Genomic DNA, 14,916 nt, shown 5'->3' with positions numbered 1-14,916 from the left:
AGCAAACTAGTTTCTTGTTTTGTTAACTAGTTCCTGCAAGTTGAATCACCTTCTCCTTACACCTACAGCACCTTCCATGGCAGACAGCAGTGAGAGTATAAGCAAACTGCTCTTTCCACTAAGGAACGAGTAAATGCATTCCAAGTGCTAGCATGGATGAAAAGCTCAAAGGAAAAAATGCCAGAATCTAAGTACCAGAAAGCCTTGCAGTGCCATCAGTGTGTAAGATGTGAAAATGAAGCTACAAGAAACGGTAGACGCACTGTTCAGTAAAGCTGCTTCTAAAAAGAAACATGCATGACCATAGCCTTTATCCCCCCAGCAAACATGAGAAATGCCCACCATGCAAGAGGCTACAACTGCTTTAGAAGGATGCCTCCAGCTGAGGCTCTCAGAACATCTGACGGGTACCTATTAAGATTCCCAAAGCTTTCATGAACTTAGTGACTGTCATTACCAGAATCACAGGGATAGAGGGAATTCCCAGGGGTCATACAGTATAGTGGCAATGGAGTTATGATTGTAACCCAGGAGGTCAAACCACCTCCATCAGTTGTGTGAGCCACAGGAGAGTCTAGGACTGGTCACACAGACCACCTGTGCTAGGTGCTAACTGGAGCTATGTACTCTTGGGGAGAGTATTGGATTTCTTTCCAAGACCAGAGTCTGAACTGAGCAATCAGGTGGTGACGTGCTGTCAGTAAAGCTGTTCCCATAAGCAATTTCCCCGATTATTAAAACAAAACCAAACCCCTGAAGTGAAACAAGAGAATTAACAGAGGTGGTTTTAACCATTCAAAATCCTATGCCCACTTGGTAATTCTGCATGGAACTGCCCTCCTGGTGTCAGCAGGCAAGGTCTGGGTGATGCAAAGAGAGCCTGGGATGCCTGGGAATGAGACACCAGATTGGCTAAAAGTGAGGTAATCACCTCCATCATCTGAGTCCCTCAAGATCCAGCACAGAGGAATCTATGGGCAAAACATAAATCAGCTTTAATGGGCTGGAAGATTTTTAGTTGTTTTTTTTTTTTTTTAAACAACTGGGACCAAGCTTCATTGAGGCTAGCCAGTAGATAGTGTTACATTTTACAGCAGAGCAAGGCTTTACATAAACTATCTTTGGCATTTGAAATCCAGGCCAGCAATTCGACATGTACCATTTCGCAATTCTCCCTTGCATTTTCAGCAGCCTGTCTCTTGTTGGGAGCATGGTTTTTATTTTAATACCTCTCCAGCTAGGGAATTTATCGTAGTCACATCTGCAATTTATATGGTCAGAGAGCCCTTTGACATGAACAAAGGTCTCCTTACTTTTATATGATTTTGTTCTTACTCTTGTATCTCCTCCTCTATTAGTCCAAGAAGGTGGCTGAAAGAAACAAAAGTACTGATGTTTGATGCATTTTAAGTGCCACTTAATGGATGAGTGAAAACCTGTATTAAGAATTCACCCAGACCTTCACCAAAAGTTTGAATCAAACTCAAAATAAACCCCTGTTGAGGTGGGTTGAAAATCTCTGATAGCTTTTAAATGCCTTGTTTGATTTGTGTGCATTTCTACTTCTGCCTGAGAATATTAGCAAAAACCTTAATATTGCATAAAGAGCCTGTGTCTGAGACACGTGGAGCTGAGGTGTGCAGGCTCAGTGGACTGCCCTGGTTTGAACAGGTTAGATAAGCTTCCTCCTGCTGAGGCTGATCCATCGCTACTCAGACAAGTGCTTCAAAGTGGTACTGGGGAAAAAAGTTCTTTCAGGAGAAGAGTATAATCAGGAAGTGTGGGAAAAGTCTAACAGACGCGACATTCAGAGTGGCCATAAGAGCTTTTTCTACACTAGCTGCTGTCTAGTAAACTTAGCTAATGGCAAAAAAGTTCTTTAGGGTTTTGTAATAACAATCTGATTAGATAAACAGCCCCTATCACCTACAGACTCCACCACCTCAATAGGCTTTAATGCACACAGTAAATACATCTCCTTTTTGATTGTAGCCTGTTATTGAGTGCTACACCACAACTGCAAAGCCTGGGAACCATTTGCTGGGAGAGTCTGTCACACCTCTAAATCCCTAGAAGATAGCATCAGCATGAAGGCACTTACTGCTGCAGTACCACCACTTGTAAGCTGCAAGTTCCAATGGCCTGGAAGACAGAGCATCATCTCTCCTCATGGCTACAAATTCACAGGAATTCACGCTTATGAGACATAAATTATTTCCTAACATCCTCGTTAGCTACAGTGATGCAAAACAACAGCTAAAGCACCTGACAGCTGCGGAGGGAAGGGATAGATGTACTTTACATTTCAGGGTGTTACCAAACACTCAAGTATTTTCTTTGAAGAATGACAGCATCATGCAGGACTCAAAAACTTCACTCACTGGGGCTTATCCAGGTTCTCAGATCCACACAGCAATTGCAATCCACAGGAGTTTAGTATCTGCTCCAAAGTATGCGGGGACTATTTGTGTCTACTTACTGGAAGCCCATGTCATACCCCTCCCTAGGAAGCTGCTTTCAATTAAAATTGCTGATGTCTGTTCCTCTTGGAGGTTCTAATCCAGCTTGTCTCCCACCCACACATTTTGTACACAAACATCGAGAGACAGAATGAACAAGGCCAGAGAGCACTGTGGGATCTTCCCACAAGAGGGAATGCCTGGAGGATTCCCTTTGACTGATTTATACAACCTCTTGTCAATCACAGGGACAACATGTTCTTCAAACCGCCTCTCCTGTTTTCCTTCTCTTAATGGGACCGAGGAACGTGTCAGCAGACAGGGAAAAGTGATATATCGGGAGCACTTAGTTCATTGCCACATCTAAAATGCATCTACTACTGCAATCAACTCCATCTCCTCATACCGTTTTCCTTCAAAGCAGTATGGAAGAATTTGCTGAAGAGCAAATGTTGGGAGGCACCCTGGTGAACGATCCCCATTCAACCCATGGCTGCAGGCAACGTTAGGTTGTGCCGATGGGCTCCTCTTGCAGACAAATGACAGGTTAAGGGTCACTGATCCCACAGGCTGGGCACTGGAGCAGGCCTCAGCCTGGGCGTGCCTGGTGCCTGGTCCCGTTACAACCTTCTGGGCAGCACTTGGCTTCTCCAGGCCCGAGACCCTCGTCTGTAAGACAAGGATGATATTCCCCCACGTCACACAGGTATCTGGAGCTTAAAAGCCATTAGCCATGTAAAGGTGCTCAGATGTTGCAAAGAGAAAGGACAAACTAGCACATACATGCACGAAGTATATACCTTCCCCCAGGAGTGGGTTAAATACAGACAGATGCCATCCCACTCTGTCCTCCCCATTGAGCAAGCACAGCCAGACACCACAGGCTTTCCATACACTGGTGGTTCTCATCTCTCACGCTGTAACATCAAAATAATTCTAAATGCTGACAGGCAAAGCTGCTATTTAAACTAGGATGCTGCCCTACTCAGTGCTGGCATACGGCTGACGCCGCGGCTGGAGTGGACATGCCTGTCTGCATGCCCACAGGCGGCTGTAAACACAGCAAATCTCCAGCGCACAGATCTGTCTGCTCCCCAAATCCCATCTGCTGTCCCATGGTGGGGCTTCCTCCAGACTATGTCTTCAAGCTACGTACGGCTGTGAAGGGCTGTCGCCAGCACTTCTCCATCAGGCAGCAGGGAGCAACCTCCTCCTGGGGGAGAAGGTTGAGGGGCTATTGTCCCCACACACGCAGCTTCTGCCTCTCCCTCCCTCCTTCCTACTGGGGACCATGCTGCTGCCCCTTCTGCACCCAGGCAGATCGCTACAGCTTCCTGGGAAACAGGCTATACCGTGTCCCATTTGCAAAACAGCAGCCACAGAACAATCAGGAACAGGATCTGCTGGTAAAAGCCACAGCCCCGTCTATTTGGGGAGCACACAACATCCTAAGTGAGGTTGTACAAGTCCACAGAAAAACTCATGGACTGAAACGGAACCTGTGGAGGCACAACAGAACGTATTCTGTTGTTTGAAGATCCAGATAAAGAACAGTTTTCAACCATAATACTGAAACCTAATTAATTTACAATTTTTAGCTGACTGCTCTGCAGAATGTTATTTATATTTAACTCAACACATGCCAGAGAATCCCAACCATGACACGAGCAGCATTTTAACACATCCTTTACAGATGAAAACTTTCTCTCTCCATTGCCAGACAAGGTGGCTGGCAGTCACCCAGACCTTTTATTCTTAAATATGCTATTGTTTTTGCAGACCTAAGGTTAATCTTACTAAGGATGAGATACTATGGTGCAGTTGCTAAATACCAGAAAGGTTCCTGCTTGTTTATTGCCCAATATTATAAGGCAGCTTGACTGCCACATGGACACCACCCAGTTTGCCGACTGCAGCACAGACCTCCAATCTGTTCTGAAAGCTGTTGCACTGTTCTTCTCATTTAGGCTGGGAATTGGGTTGGAGTTCCAGAAAAATGAAATTGCCTGCATTAGTGAGCACCAAACCATTAAAAAGGCCACCATTTGGGCTCAAACAAACACCTCAAAAATCGGCCAATTCCTATGACCATTGCAAACCTCAGGAGCCCACAGAGCTCAGATGGAAATTATAGACATAGGCTTACTCAAGGGACATCAGGAATTTTGCTCTGGATTTTCTTCTAGGTTCTGGTCAGAAACGCTTTAGGATTAGTCTCTTTTATTAGTGTTCTGGATTTGTCTCATCAGAAGATCTGAGTCAACGGTTGTCTGCCCAACTATGAAAGTCATCATCGGGTCATTTCAGGTTGGCCTCTAAGACTTAAGGAAAGCATTCAAAGTTACTTTTTCCAAACTGGTACATATATTATGTTTTTATGTGCACTAACAATGAGTTTAAAATACCCTGTTGTTGTAAAAAATAAAATAAAAAAGCCCAAACCAAATCCAAGATTCAGCAGCCTAGATTATAAGCATCAGATGATGAGAGAAAGCTGTGTACTCCCTCTTTCAACAGCCTTCTTACCTTCTAGTCTGCTGCTTCTTCTCCAGCAGCAATTTTCCCTTACTTCTGATGCTCACAAACTGCAGCTCCTACCTCTCCTTGTCCTCTGCGTCTGATACACAGCTTTCCTAAGTTTCATGCTCTTTGTCTGCTTTTGCCTGTTTTCATTGGGGTACTTCAAGGTCTGATGGCAAAAGATGAAAAACTGCAGCATGTCCTGCTCCAGGACAAAGGCATGCAGGCAGGTGATCAACAGAAAAGCTTGATCAACTGGAAGCTGATAAAACTCCGGGGGTAACGCACTGATGCTATATTACTCCCAGATTTGGTTGGCTCAGAAGTAAGAGGAAATCTCATCTGTCAGTTTTACCTGTGTAATGAAGAACAGGATTTGGCTGTGGGGTTGGGAAGGAGATTACATCTCCTGCAAGATGAAATAAAGCCCCGTTGCTGGGTTGCTATGTCCAGCCTCAGCACAGCCACCTCCCCTTTCAACCTGGAGCAGCTGATGGTCTCTGGATCTTGCAGATTTAGTATTCGATCAGCATGTTACTACAGCTTTCTCAGCACAGAGCCCCAATTTCCAGCTGAATTGTTTAGTCATTGGAAAGTGACCTTTATGTGTCTGAAAATACTGCAGCTGATATGGCACAGCATCAATAGTTTGTTTGCAATGTGACACGATGATAAATTCCTCTACTTTACAATAAAAATGATGGTGTTCATTTCCAAAGGGAAATTTCCTTGGATAGAGTTTTGGATGTAGCACAGGGCTGTGATTCAGAAATGAGTGGGAGATGCAAGGGCTGTTTTGTTTTGTCATATAAGCTGGTTTAGTTGCAGGAAAGTAATGGGAGCTACAGGGGTTTCCATTAGGTGATGGCCCAGATTGCATGTGTATTCAACATGTGTTATTAACTTTAACTTTTTCAAAAAATGCAGTTATTCCACTTCCAAAGAGTCTGTATGAACAATATATTTCCATTTTTAAATCATGCAGACCTGCATTCTTTGAGCTTTCCTTTGAATTTCTGTTATCTCCAGATTCAAAGCAAGCTTCATTTAAAACCGATGAGTTCAAATCAAAATCACATAAAACCATAAACTTCACATGATATACCTGAAAAAACTGTAAATCAGTTCTAACTGGCCCTATCCCAAACCCACATTGGCTTTGACATCCAGCCAGGTGTAATCAAAATAACTAGGATGCTAGCTGGACCTGTGGAAAAAACAACATAGATTTTTGATTCTACAACAAAACCCTAACCAGATGATTTTTGCATGGTTCAAAGGATCACCCCAAAGACATCATTTGAGCCTGGGCCAGAAACTACAGAAAAAATGTGAGAAAAAGAAGAACTAATTGCACTAATGGGATTTAATAACCAAGTCAACTTTGATACAAGCCCACAAGTAAACACCAGTGTTTGGAGCTCCTGAGTGCAACTTCCTTGCCCCTGCTTTATTCGCCATTCAGGAACACACACTGAAAAGATGCAAAATCAAGCGATAACTCCAAGTGCACAGCAGCGTGGAATGCAGGCTCATGTGAAGCACATGAAAGTGTAGCTGAGCAATTTGCCATGTGCTCCTGTTTATTCACATCAGACATTTGCTATTTCTTCAACACAGCAGTAGGACATAAAGAAGCTGCTCTCAAACAACAGCATCTTCCACCCCAGCACTGCCGGGATCTCACCTACAAGGCATAATTCTTAGACTCAGCGCTGAATTGCATTCTGCTATTATGTTCAAATTCACAAATACATCTACCAGCAGAAAGAGCAGCCAAATGCAACCTGCTAGGCAGATAGCATAAAGAAACAGCACCCAAACAAGACCTTATACCTTCAGTTTTGCAAACATCAGCCTCATTTAAGCTAAAAGACATTTTCAATCTGCAGCAAAAGCTCCTGCCTATGACTTCCACAGTTCTGCTCGCAAAAGTGTGAAGGTATTATAGACTGATAAGTGCTTTAACAGACTGTATATCCATCCACTGGAGAGCAAGGTTAAACAAATACAGTAGCCAGAACATTATTGTTGGCTGCACACTTGGGTTCCCAAACTGCCTGTCTCTAACTTGAACCAGCTAGGTCCACTCCAGCAAAGCTCACATACAATCCGGGCCAAGGCTGGCCGGGGAGGTGCTGCGGCAAAGGAAAACAATCCCATCCCATAAGCTTTTACCACTGATGAGTAGAATAGAGAAAAACTTTTTTTTTTCCTCTTTTTTTATTTCTTTGACTGGAGTGTTTCATTTGAGAGCAGCTGGCATCAGAAAATCAAACTGTCAAAGGCAGAATGTTCACCACACTTTAGAAGGATCTTAAATGTATTTTTATTTTTATATTTATATTAGCAGATCTGACTCACTGGATTCATTGTAGTTTTGCTGGTTTGGCACCCCTGTGAGGAAAAGCAGGATTGATCTTATTACAATCTACTTGGTAACATCCTCTCCTTCCTTTCCAAAACTGGTCCTATAAATTTGCTTGGATGAAGAAAGCACACAGCTAGTTAAAGAAAGCCCAAAAGCAACAATGACAAATCCCTAAAGAACTTCAGCTCGATGAAGAGCTCCATCAGGATAACACACTGGCTGAGGTGGACAGGGTTGCTTAGAAATACTTGGGCAACATTTTTGATAGGAAGAGAGACAAACTGGTGGGGAATATTAAGCTACACATTTCCAGCTAAAAGCAGGAAAAAACAACAATGTGGGTTTTTTTTCCAGCATGGTAGGAGTAGACCCTAACTAGCCCCCTACCTAACCCCACGTCCCCTGAACCACCCCGAGTCCACACGGGGCACAGGAGCAGCTTCCAAGAGAGATGAAACAACACAGGTGCTACCACGAGCTCTGAAGATTGCTCGCTAAGCTTTGCCTGCGGCTGAAGCAAACAGCCGTGCAGTGGTTAATGTCAGCTCTGACCACATGATCACATTCAGGAAAGGTCAAAAGAGTGATTTTTCATTTAAAAACATCTGTGTGTTTAAAGAACAAAACTTTCTCATGTGCAGAAAAACAGGGGTTTCCAGCGCTTTTATTTCCAGAGTTAAAGTCATGCTTTTCAGCTTTGTTTAGGGTTATGGACCATGTAAACATGCTGTGTAAACCACACGCAACCCTCATCACACAGTGTTTCCACATGCAAGGATAACTGGGGGTGCAAATCTCTCTCTCCCTGGCTCCTTTTCCCTCTCCAAGCTGCTCGGCTTCCCACACCGCACTCCCAGCGAGCCAGCCAGCCACCCAGTTGTTGTCCTTCCCTATATGAAGACGTACACATGCCTCTAATCCTAAGGGTATAAGTCTGCTCTGGGCTGTCAACAGGCCCTAATTGGATACATCCAGGGAGATGATACATTGGGAAGAGGCCCTGAATTTAACAGCGAGAGGGAAGGCTGTAGCAGGGCTCCCAGGGAGTGCAGCGGGGGGAGTGGAGCTACCATGTGCCATCTGGGGAGCTGCCTGCAGTTACACCTCGGGAGGTGAAGCCTTTCGGTGCCCTATCCAACCACCCGGCCCTACACCAGCGTGTGTGAAGGTTAAACCTTGTAGCTTCTTTTTCTTAATACCTGAAGGCACGGCTTGTGCCATGCAAATCAGAAGGTCCCCCCCTGCTTCACCGGGCTTTTCCCACTGAAGCTGCAGTGACGAAACCACTGTCATGCAAACTAATTCCTCTGAAGGAGTTGACCAGCCAGAGAAAGTCCACAGAACAGCAGCCAGTTGCTTCCTCCAGCCCATGCTCATCTCCACCCAAGTCAAGGTTTGGTTGCAAGTGTCTGGGGAAGCCTGTCACTTCCCTCTAACCTCAGAACAGCCCTTGTTGCTCTGATAAACCTCGACCTCCAACAAATTAAGCCAAAAGACCACTTGGAGCATTTCATTCGTGAAGCCCCAGGTTAGCAGGGGAGCTCACAGAAACTCCCACCTGCTCCCAAAAGAAGTTACTGGGGGATTCAAGTATGAAGATCGTCTATAAGAGGAAGCTCATGGCTCCTTCAGCCTCACTGCCCTCCAGGAGCAGGCTCCAGGAGGATGGGATGGAGGAACTCACAACTGCTGAGGCTCAGTCTTTCCCACCAGAAACAGACCCTGGGAAACAGTTACATTTCCACACAGTGCGCCTTTTCTTTCCAGCCGGGAAGGGCCTGAGTGCACAGTGCTGTGCACCAGGAACAGATCTGCTCCGCTGGAAGAGCAGGTTTTTGAAAGGTATTTGGCTGGAGAAAGGTGGAGGGAAGGTCATCTCTACCCTGTGCTTCAGCTTCTCCCTGAAAAGAGACTTGTCTTCTCTGAAAGCAATGATGCAAGGGTTAATTACCAAAAAATGGGAAAATAAGATCCTCTGGCCAAAGTGCCAAGTGTAAGGATTTTGGCCCAATGACCAAAATGGCTAAGCAGAACTTGATGTTCTCCTGAAGTGAGGGCTTCTCCCAGTGGGTAGGTACATGCGCAGGCAGATAATAGCACTGAACATGCAAATAACCATTTCCTGGCACGAATTGCAGTTTGCAGCCAGACCCTGAGGCTACGGTGGAAACCCAGGCCCGGGGGAGGCTCCTGCTGATAGCAGGGGGAGCTGGGCCCGCTTACCAGACGCGTGAATCATGTCTTCTTATCAGACTTACCACCAAAATTACCTCAGAGGAAACAGCAATCCTCTAACTTTGCAGGCAGTATTTCCAAAAATGAGCACGGATTTGGGGTACCTCAACAGTTACAGCTCCAACTAAGGCAGCATGATTCAGGAGAGATTTACAGCCGCTCAGGAGTTTATCCAAATGGTCCTCAGTTTTGTTGTTTGGTTTGTGGGGTTTTTGTTTGGTTTTTAATTTTTTTTCCTTTTAAAGCAGATACTTATTTGCAGGTAGGGACAGAGGGATTGACTCGAGAGACCTGTGGACAGTACTGGGTATCCTCCCCATCCATCCACCAAAAACCATGCCTTTTAGAGACATCTCAAGATGAACACCCTAAAATTCATTGGCATTCAAAATATGAGGTCTCTTGTGACAATGTGGGCTAAAATGCCTACGGTACTTGGAATAAGTAGAGCAGACAATCCTTCATTTAAAATAAAAAAAACAAATTCTCCACTCCTGGCATGAGAAAGTTTACTTTCAGCTTAAAGAAATGATCGTGTGGTTTTGGGGATGGCATTCCGTTCTGCTGAAGAATAGCACCCTGCCTGCCTGTCTATCTGTGGCTATGTAGCTACATTGCAATCCTGGAGAGCTCTGTTTACATATTTTACATGTTTTCTTGTGAAGAACATGAAATGAAATTACATAGTAAAAGGCCACTACAGCTTCACTCTTGCAACCCTTTTCCATCCCCTCCTTCCGATCACTTGTTTTAATTTTATCCAAAATAATCAACTGGATATTTTTAACTGCACTTGATCGACTGGTAATGCTTCAGGCAGGTTTATTTGCTGTTGCACAGGGAAATCATGCAAAAGCTGGTGAAGCTACATGCCAGGGGGGTAGGGAGAAGATGGCTGGGGTGGGGGCAGGATGAGAAATGCCGAGAACCCTTCATGCATGAACAAAGCAGACGTGTCGATGCATTTATGCAAAATCATTCTGCTCTGAATGGAGAGGGACCCAAGACAAACAACCCGGATGGGATGCAGGAGAGCTATCCCACGCTTACGGCTGGACATGCTCTGCATCTAAAGGCTTGTGAGCAGCAACAGCAGACAGAGAGACTGGCAGGTTGAGGGGCAAGGGCCGAGGAGGGGGGTCTCCTTTCAGAAGAGTGCATGCTAACGAGCACCGCCGCGGTCGTGGGGTCCGGCTTTCCAGCTCGCTGATGCTTGGGGGGGGTCCAAGCTGTTTTCTATTACTGCATGTAATCTGGGTGGGTGGCTGGGTGTACAGTAGATATGATCATAAAATGGTAAGTTACTTCCTAAAGAAGCACATAATCCTCATTATTATCCAAGACAATATTCTTTTCTTGCCTTTCTTCTTGCTTCTAGCAACAACAAACAGCATGGAATTCTGCTCTCATTTCATTAGTGGTAAATGTCTCCTGGTCCTAGGAAGACAGGACCAGTTTCCAGCACCTGAGGATTTTTGGTTTGACCTTCATCTCTGAAAAGGTCAGATTGAACCTCTCTGAGAGTACTGATGGCTGCTTTGCTCTCTGCATCATCCTTTGTTTCTTTTATCTATTTTCTCTACAGTACACAAAGGGAACACAGTGTACCAGCCCCTGGTACTCACTGTTCTGTTTCCCTTAGATGACTTGCATATGTGCTCTTGAAAAATTATTCTCAAAACTAAGGGGGGGGGGGGGGGGGGAGTGGAAAGAAAAAAAAAATATCCCTTGAGTGTTTGGCAAAATTTCTTGGAATCTCCTCTGACATCTCATTGTGTTCTCTCTGTCCTCCCCTTACAAAAATCAGCCAGAGGCTACGACATCAGCCATGGGGTCTGCTGGTTTCCTACTGCCAGGAGCAGGGGAACACTAGAAGACGTAGGGATGGAGGGGTGAGAGGGAGGGAATCACTGTCTGTCCTAGCAGGGAGAAGGCAGCCAGGTGATGGGCAGCATCCCCTCTTCTCCAGCCAGCTCTCAACTGACTTTAAGGGTAAATGCTCTTTCTCAGCCATCTCTCCGCAACTGAGCCTTTTCCAAGTCAGCCTACCTAGACATCCCATCTCTCATTTTATTTTGCTTTAGAGACCTCCCCAGAATACTGAGATGACTCCTGAGCAGGAGCCATGGCACTGATGTTACCACACATCTTTGTAGCATTCCTCACCTTGATGTGGACCCCTCGCGTGGACCACCTACTCCAATGAGGCAAAGCAGCCATGAAAACATGTAAGGAGGGACCAGTAGAGTGCCTTTAGCAGAGAGGTTGCAAAATCCAGCTTTCCCAGCAAGACAAGTTGGAAACAAGGTTTCTAGCCATTAAAGTGAGGAGTTGGGTGGACAGTTTTCTAGTCTTTTTGTACTGGGAATGAACAGCCAAACTGTGCTAAGATAAAGACTGATTAATTCACAAATGGGAAGACATGAGGTGGCTGACAGAGCTAAAATGACCACAAACCCCTTGCAGGTCTCTGCTCCCCAACAGCAACTCTCAGCAGGCCCTGAACAATTTTCTTTTTATCCAAGATAGGAACATCTCCCTTTCAAGACATCCTGAACTTCCTCGTCCTGGGTGGTGGTGGTGGGGCTAGGCTCAATAATGCCCAATGCCTGCAACATCTCTGAAGGATACTGAGGTTTAATCCTCAAACAGTAGCTTTACCTTTCTGTGCTCTGGTTTCCACCTCTATTAAATGGAATAGAAAGTGAGCAGTGTGGCTGTGATAAGGCTTAATTAACCCCTGCACATTGAAAAAAAAAAGTAAAATATCATCATTTAAGCCAAGGGAGGAGCATTCCAGCTTGAATTTGCCTGATGGTCAGGGCCAGGCTCGTGATGTAACTCTCCAGCCTTCAGGCAAAAGACCAAATTGACTGGTCTGAAGTATCTGGGGGAAGGCTGAAATAAAGACAAAGCTTTGGACCCCCTTGAACTAACTTTAGACTTGGAGACACTGTAAGCTAAGCTGAAGCTTTTTGGTGGATCAGCCAGTACTGGAAAGGAGCTCAGATGTGTACAGCAAACCTACATTCCTCTTGCAACAGCCTGTGCACATTGTCTAGTTCATCTTTTTCCAGAACTGGTCTCTGATCACTCATGGTTCCTCCATTAATGGTTTTTCTTAGTGAGATTCTGCCCTCATCCTCCAGAGATTAGTGGTTCAAAGCCTGGCCTGGCTATAAATAACAAAGACATTTGCAAAGCAAATCATCTTATTAAAAATGGAGATTTTTTTATCCCTCCAACCACAACAAAACTCTTACCGTTGAAAAGCAACAGGACTTGGCTGTGAATTGGGAAGTTCAAAAAGAGCCACTTGCAGAGTCGACAGACAGACACCCTCCCTCTTCTCAGCAAGAGCACCCCAAAGGAAAGGAATGGCTTCTCCATTAAAAGTTGCAGGTTTCCTCTCTTCCCACTCCTGTTCAAGATTACTCTATTTGCTGGCTTTGCTGGTTCTTTGGGGAATTATCTTCAGTGTTGTATTTATTAGACAGAATAAAACTGTGTGGCAGAAAACTTCATCATCTTTCTCGTTAATTTTCTTATGGTATTTTTTTACCAGACTTGGAGCCCTCGCTCTACCATGTTATTTTTCCTAGCATTCAGAATATTTTTGTCCTCCTGTGTTCTCCTTTTGTGGGCAATTTCAGACATACTGCAATTCTAGACATCTTCCTGCTGCTGGTGGAAGAATAAGTTTGTTGCAGTGGGTCTGGATGAGTGCAACTGTGGGAACTGTAATAGGGGCAGGAGGGGGCCTGTTTGTGGGAAAGATGTAATAAGAATCCTCTTCCACAACATCTTACTCCATAGCAGCCCCTGTGGGGTACCCAGAGGAGAACAGGGTGTGTTCATCAGTCCGGGAAAGAAAACGAATCCCAGGATCTGTCTGTGCCCAGCAGCCTCAGGAAAGAGTCCCCGTTTGGTTAACTGTGCCTGAGCTGTGTGGCTTTTTCCATACAGGGGCAAAGCAAACTCAAACAATAGCGTAGGGAGGAAAAAACCCCCTCTTTTATATATATAAGTGGTTACTTGGCCTAAACAATTTCTGCACAACTGGGAGGAAGTGCATGAAAGACATAATTCCTGGGGGACTGGCCCTCTACATGAGCAATGCACACACCAACTTCCCATGTCTTGAGCACACATTGCTGGGACAGGAGTAACGAAGTCAGCAATAAGCCACCTAAAAATTCCTTAGTCCCTTATCACTATAATAAAGGCCCAAAGGGAAACTGCAGATGAATGGGTTCTCCAGAAGCAGGAGTGCTACTGGCAAGAAAGGAGAAATGGCATCTCCAGCTGCCTGTGGCTGGTCTGCACACACCTGCCTCTGCTCCTCTCACCCAAGCCATGGAGCAACCCTTATGAAACCGTCCTGTGAGAAGCCTCCTCCAAAGGCACATCTATATAGAAAACACACTTCAAAATACCTAAATCCTTCCTGCTCAGTACAACTTACCATAGGAGGGACTAACATATGAGCTAATGCGCCCACCGAGTGTAAACTGTGGCAGAACAAAGTTGGTGTGCAATGAGGCATGGCGACTGAGCTGGCTAAGGCTGTTGCAAGACCCTGGTTTCTTGAACCCTACAAGACAGGCAAACTTTTACAGTAACCTGCACGTTCCTGCTTAGCACTCCTCACTGACACAGCTTCACCAGTGACAATACAACAGGGCTTGTCTGGGAAGGCCATGAGTTGGCTTTTTGAATTCATGTCTTGTCAAGCCCAGGTGTGCCTACCTTGGTGCCAGGAGGCCGTGCCCTACCCCCTCCGGCTGGTAACGAGAAGGTTGACCCTAGCTAAGTACAAACCAGTCAGAGAAATAAGTCCCTGGGGACTTCCAATACAGAAAAAAATCACAGCTATTCACAAAACAGATCGGCTGAAGCACCCTTTGTCTGTCTGTTTATGCCTACCAGATCTGTCCTTCAGCTAGTATAAATCTGCCCAGTGCTACTGCCTGTTTGTAGTCTTTGCCAGCATACACTAGCTGATGACTTAATGCTAGCATCAATAATCTTTAGCACAAGAAAGGCCCTGAGAAATAAACAGTGCTGTAGAAAACCCCACACAACCAGTACATCAGCACTGATAATATTTCACACACAGTGGATGGCAAGGAGAGGCTGTTTACAAACTCACAGCAAGAGCGGTAGGGAAAAGAGCAGCCCAAGAGTGTGCAAAGCCCTTATTGCTGAATTCCTCCTGCAGCTGACAACAGGTATGGAGCTGCATCTGCTTCAAGATCTGCGGAGGATGCCAGATTAGAAGTCAAACTGTAAAAATACCCTGCATCAGTGCTTGCATTTCTGTGCTGGTGC

General features: G+C 45.3%; 1 protein-coding gene across 1 annotated transcript in view; it reads right to left on the bottom strand.

The window, feature by feature from the left end:
- Positions 1-14,916, bottom strand: part of PAPPA (pappalysin 1) — a 184,554-nt gene that overhangs the window by 59,815 nt on the left and 109,823 nt on the right. The gene's annotated exons all lie outside the window — the stretch shown is intronic.

This window comes from Falco biarmicus, chromosome 9, assembly GCF_023638135.1.
Source record: "Falco biarmicus isolate bFalBia1 chromosome 9, bFalBia1.pri, whole genome shotgun sequence".
Lineage (NCBI taxonomy): Eukaryota > Metazoa > Chordata > Aves > Falconiformes > Falconidae > Falco > Falco biarmicus.
This window is presented reverse-complemented; position numbering and strand designations above follow the sequence as displayed.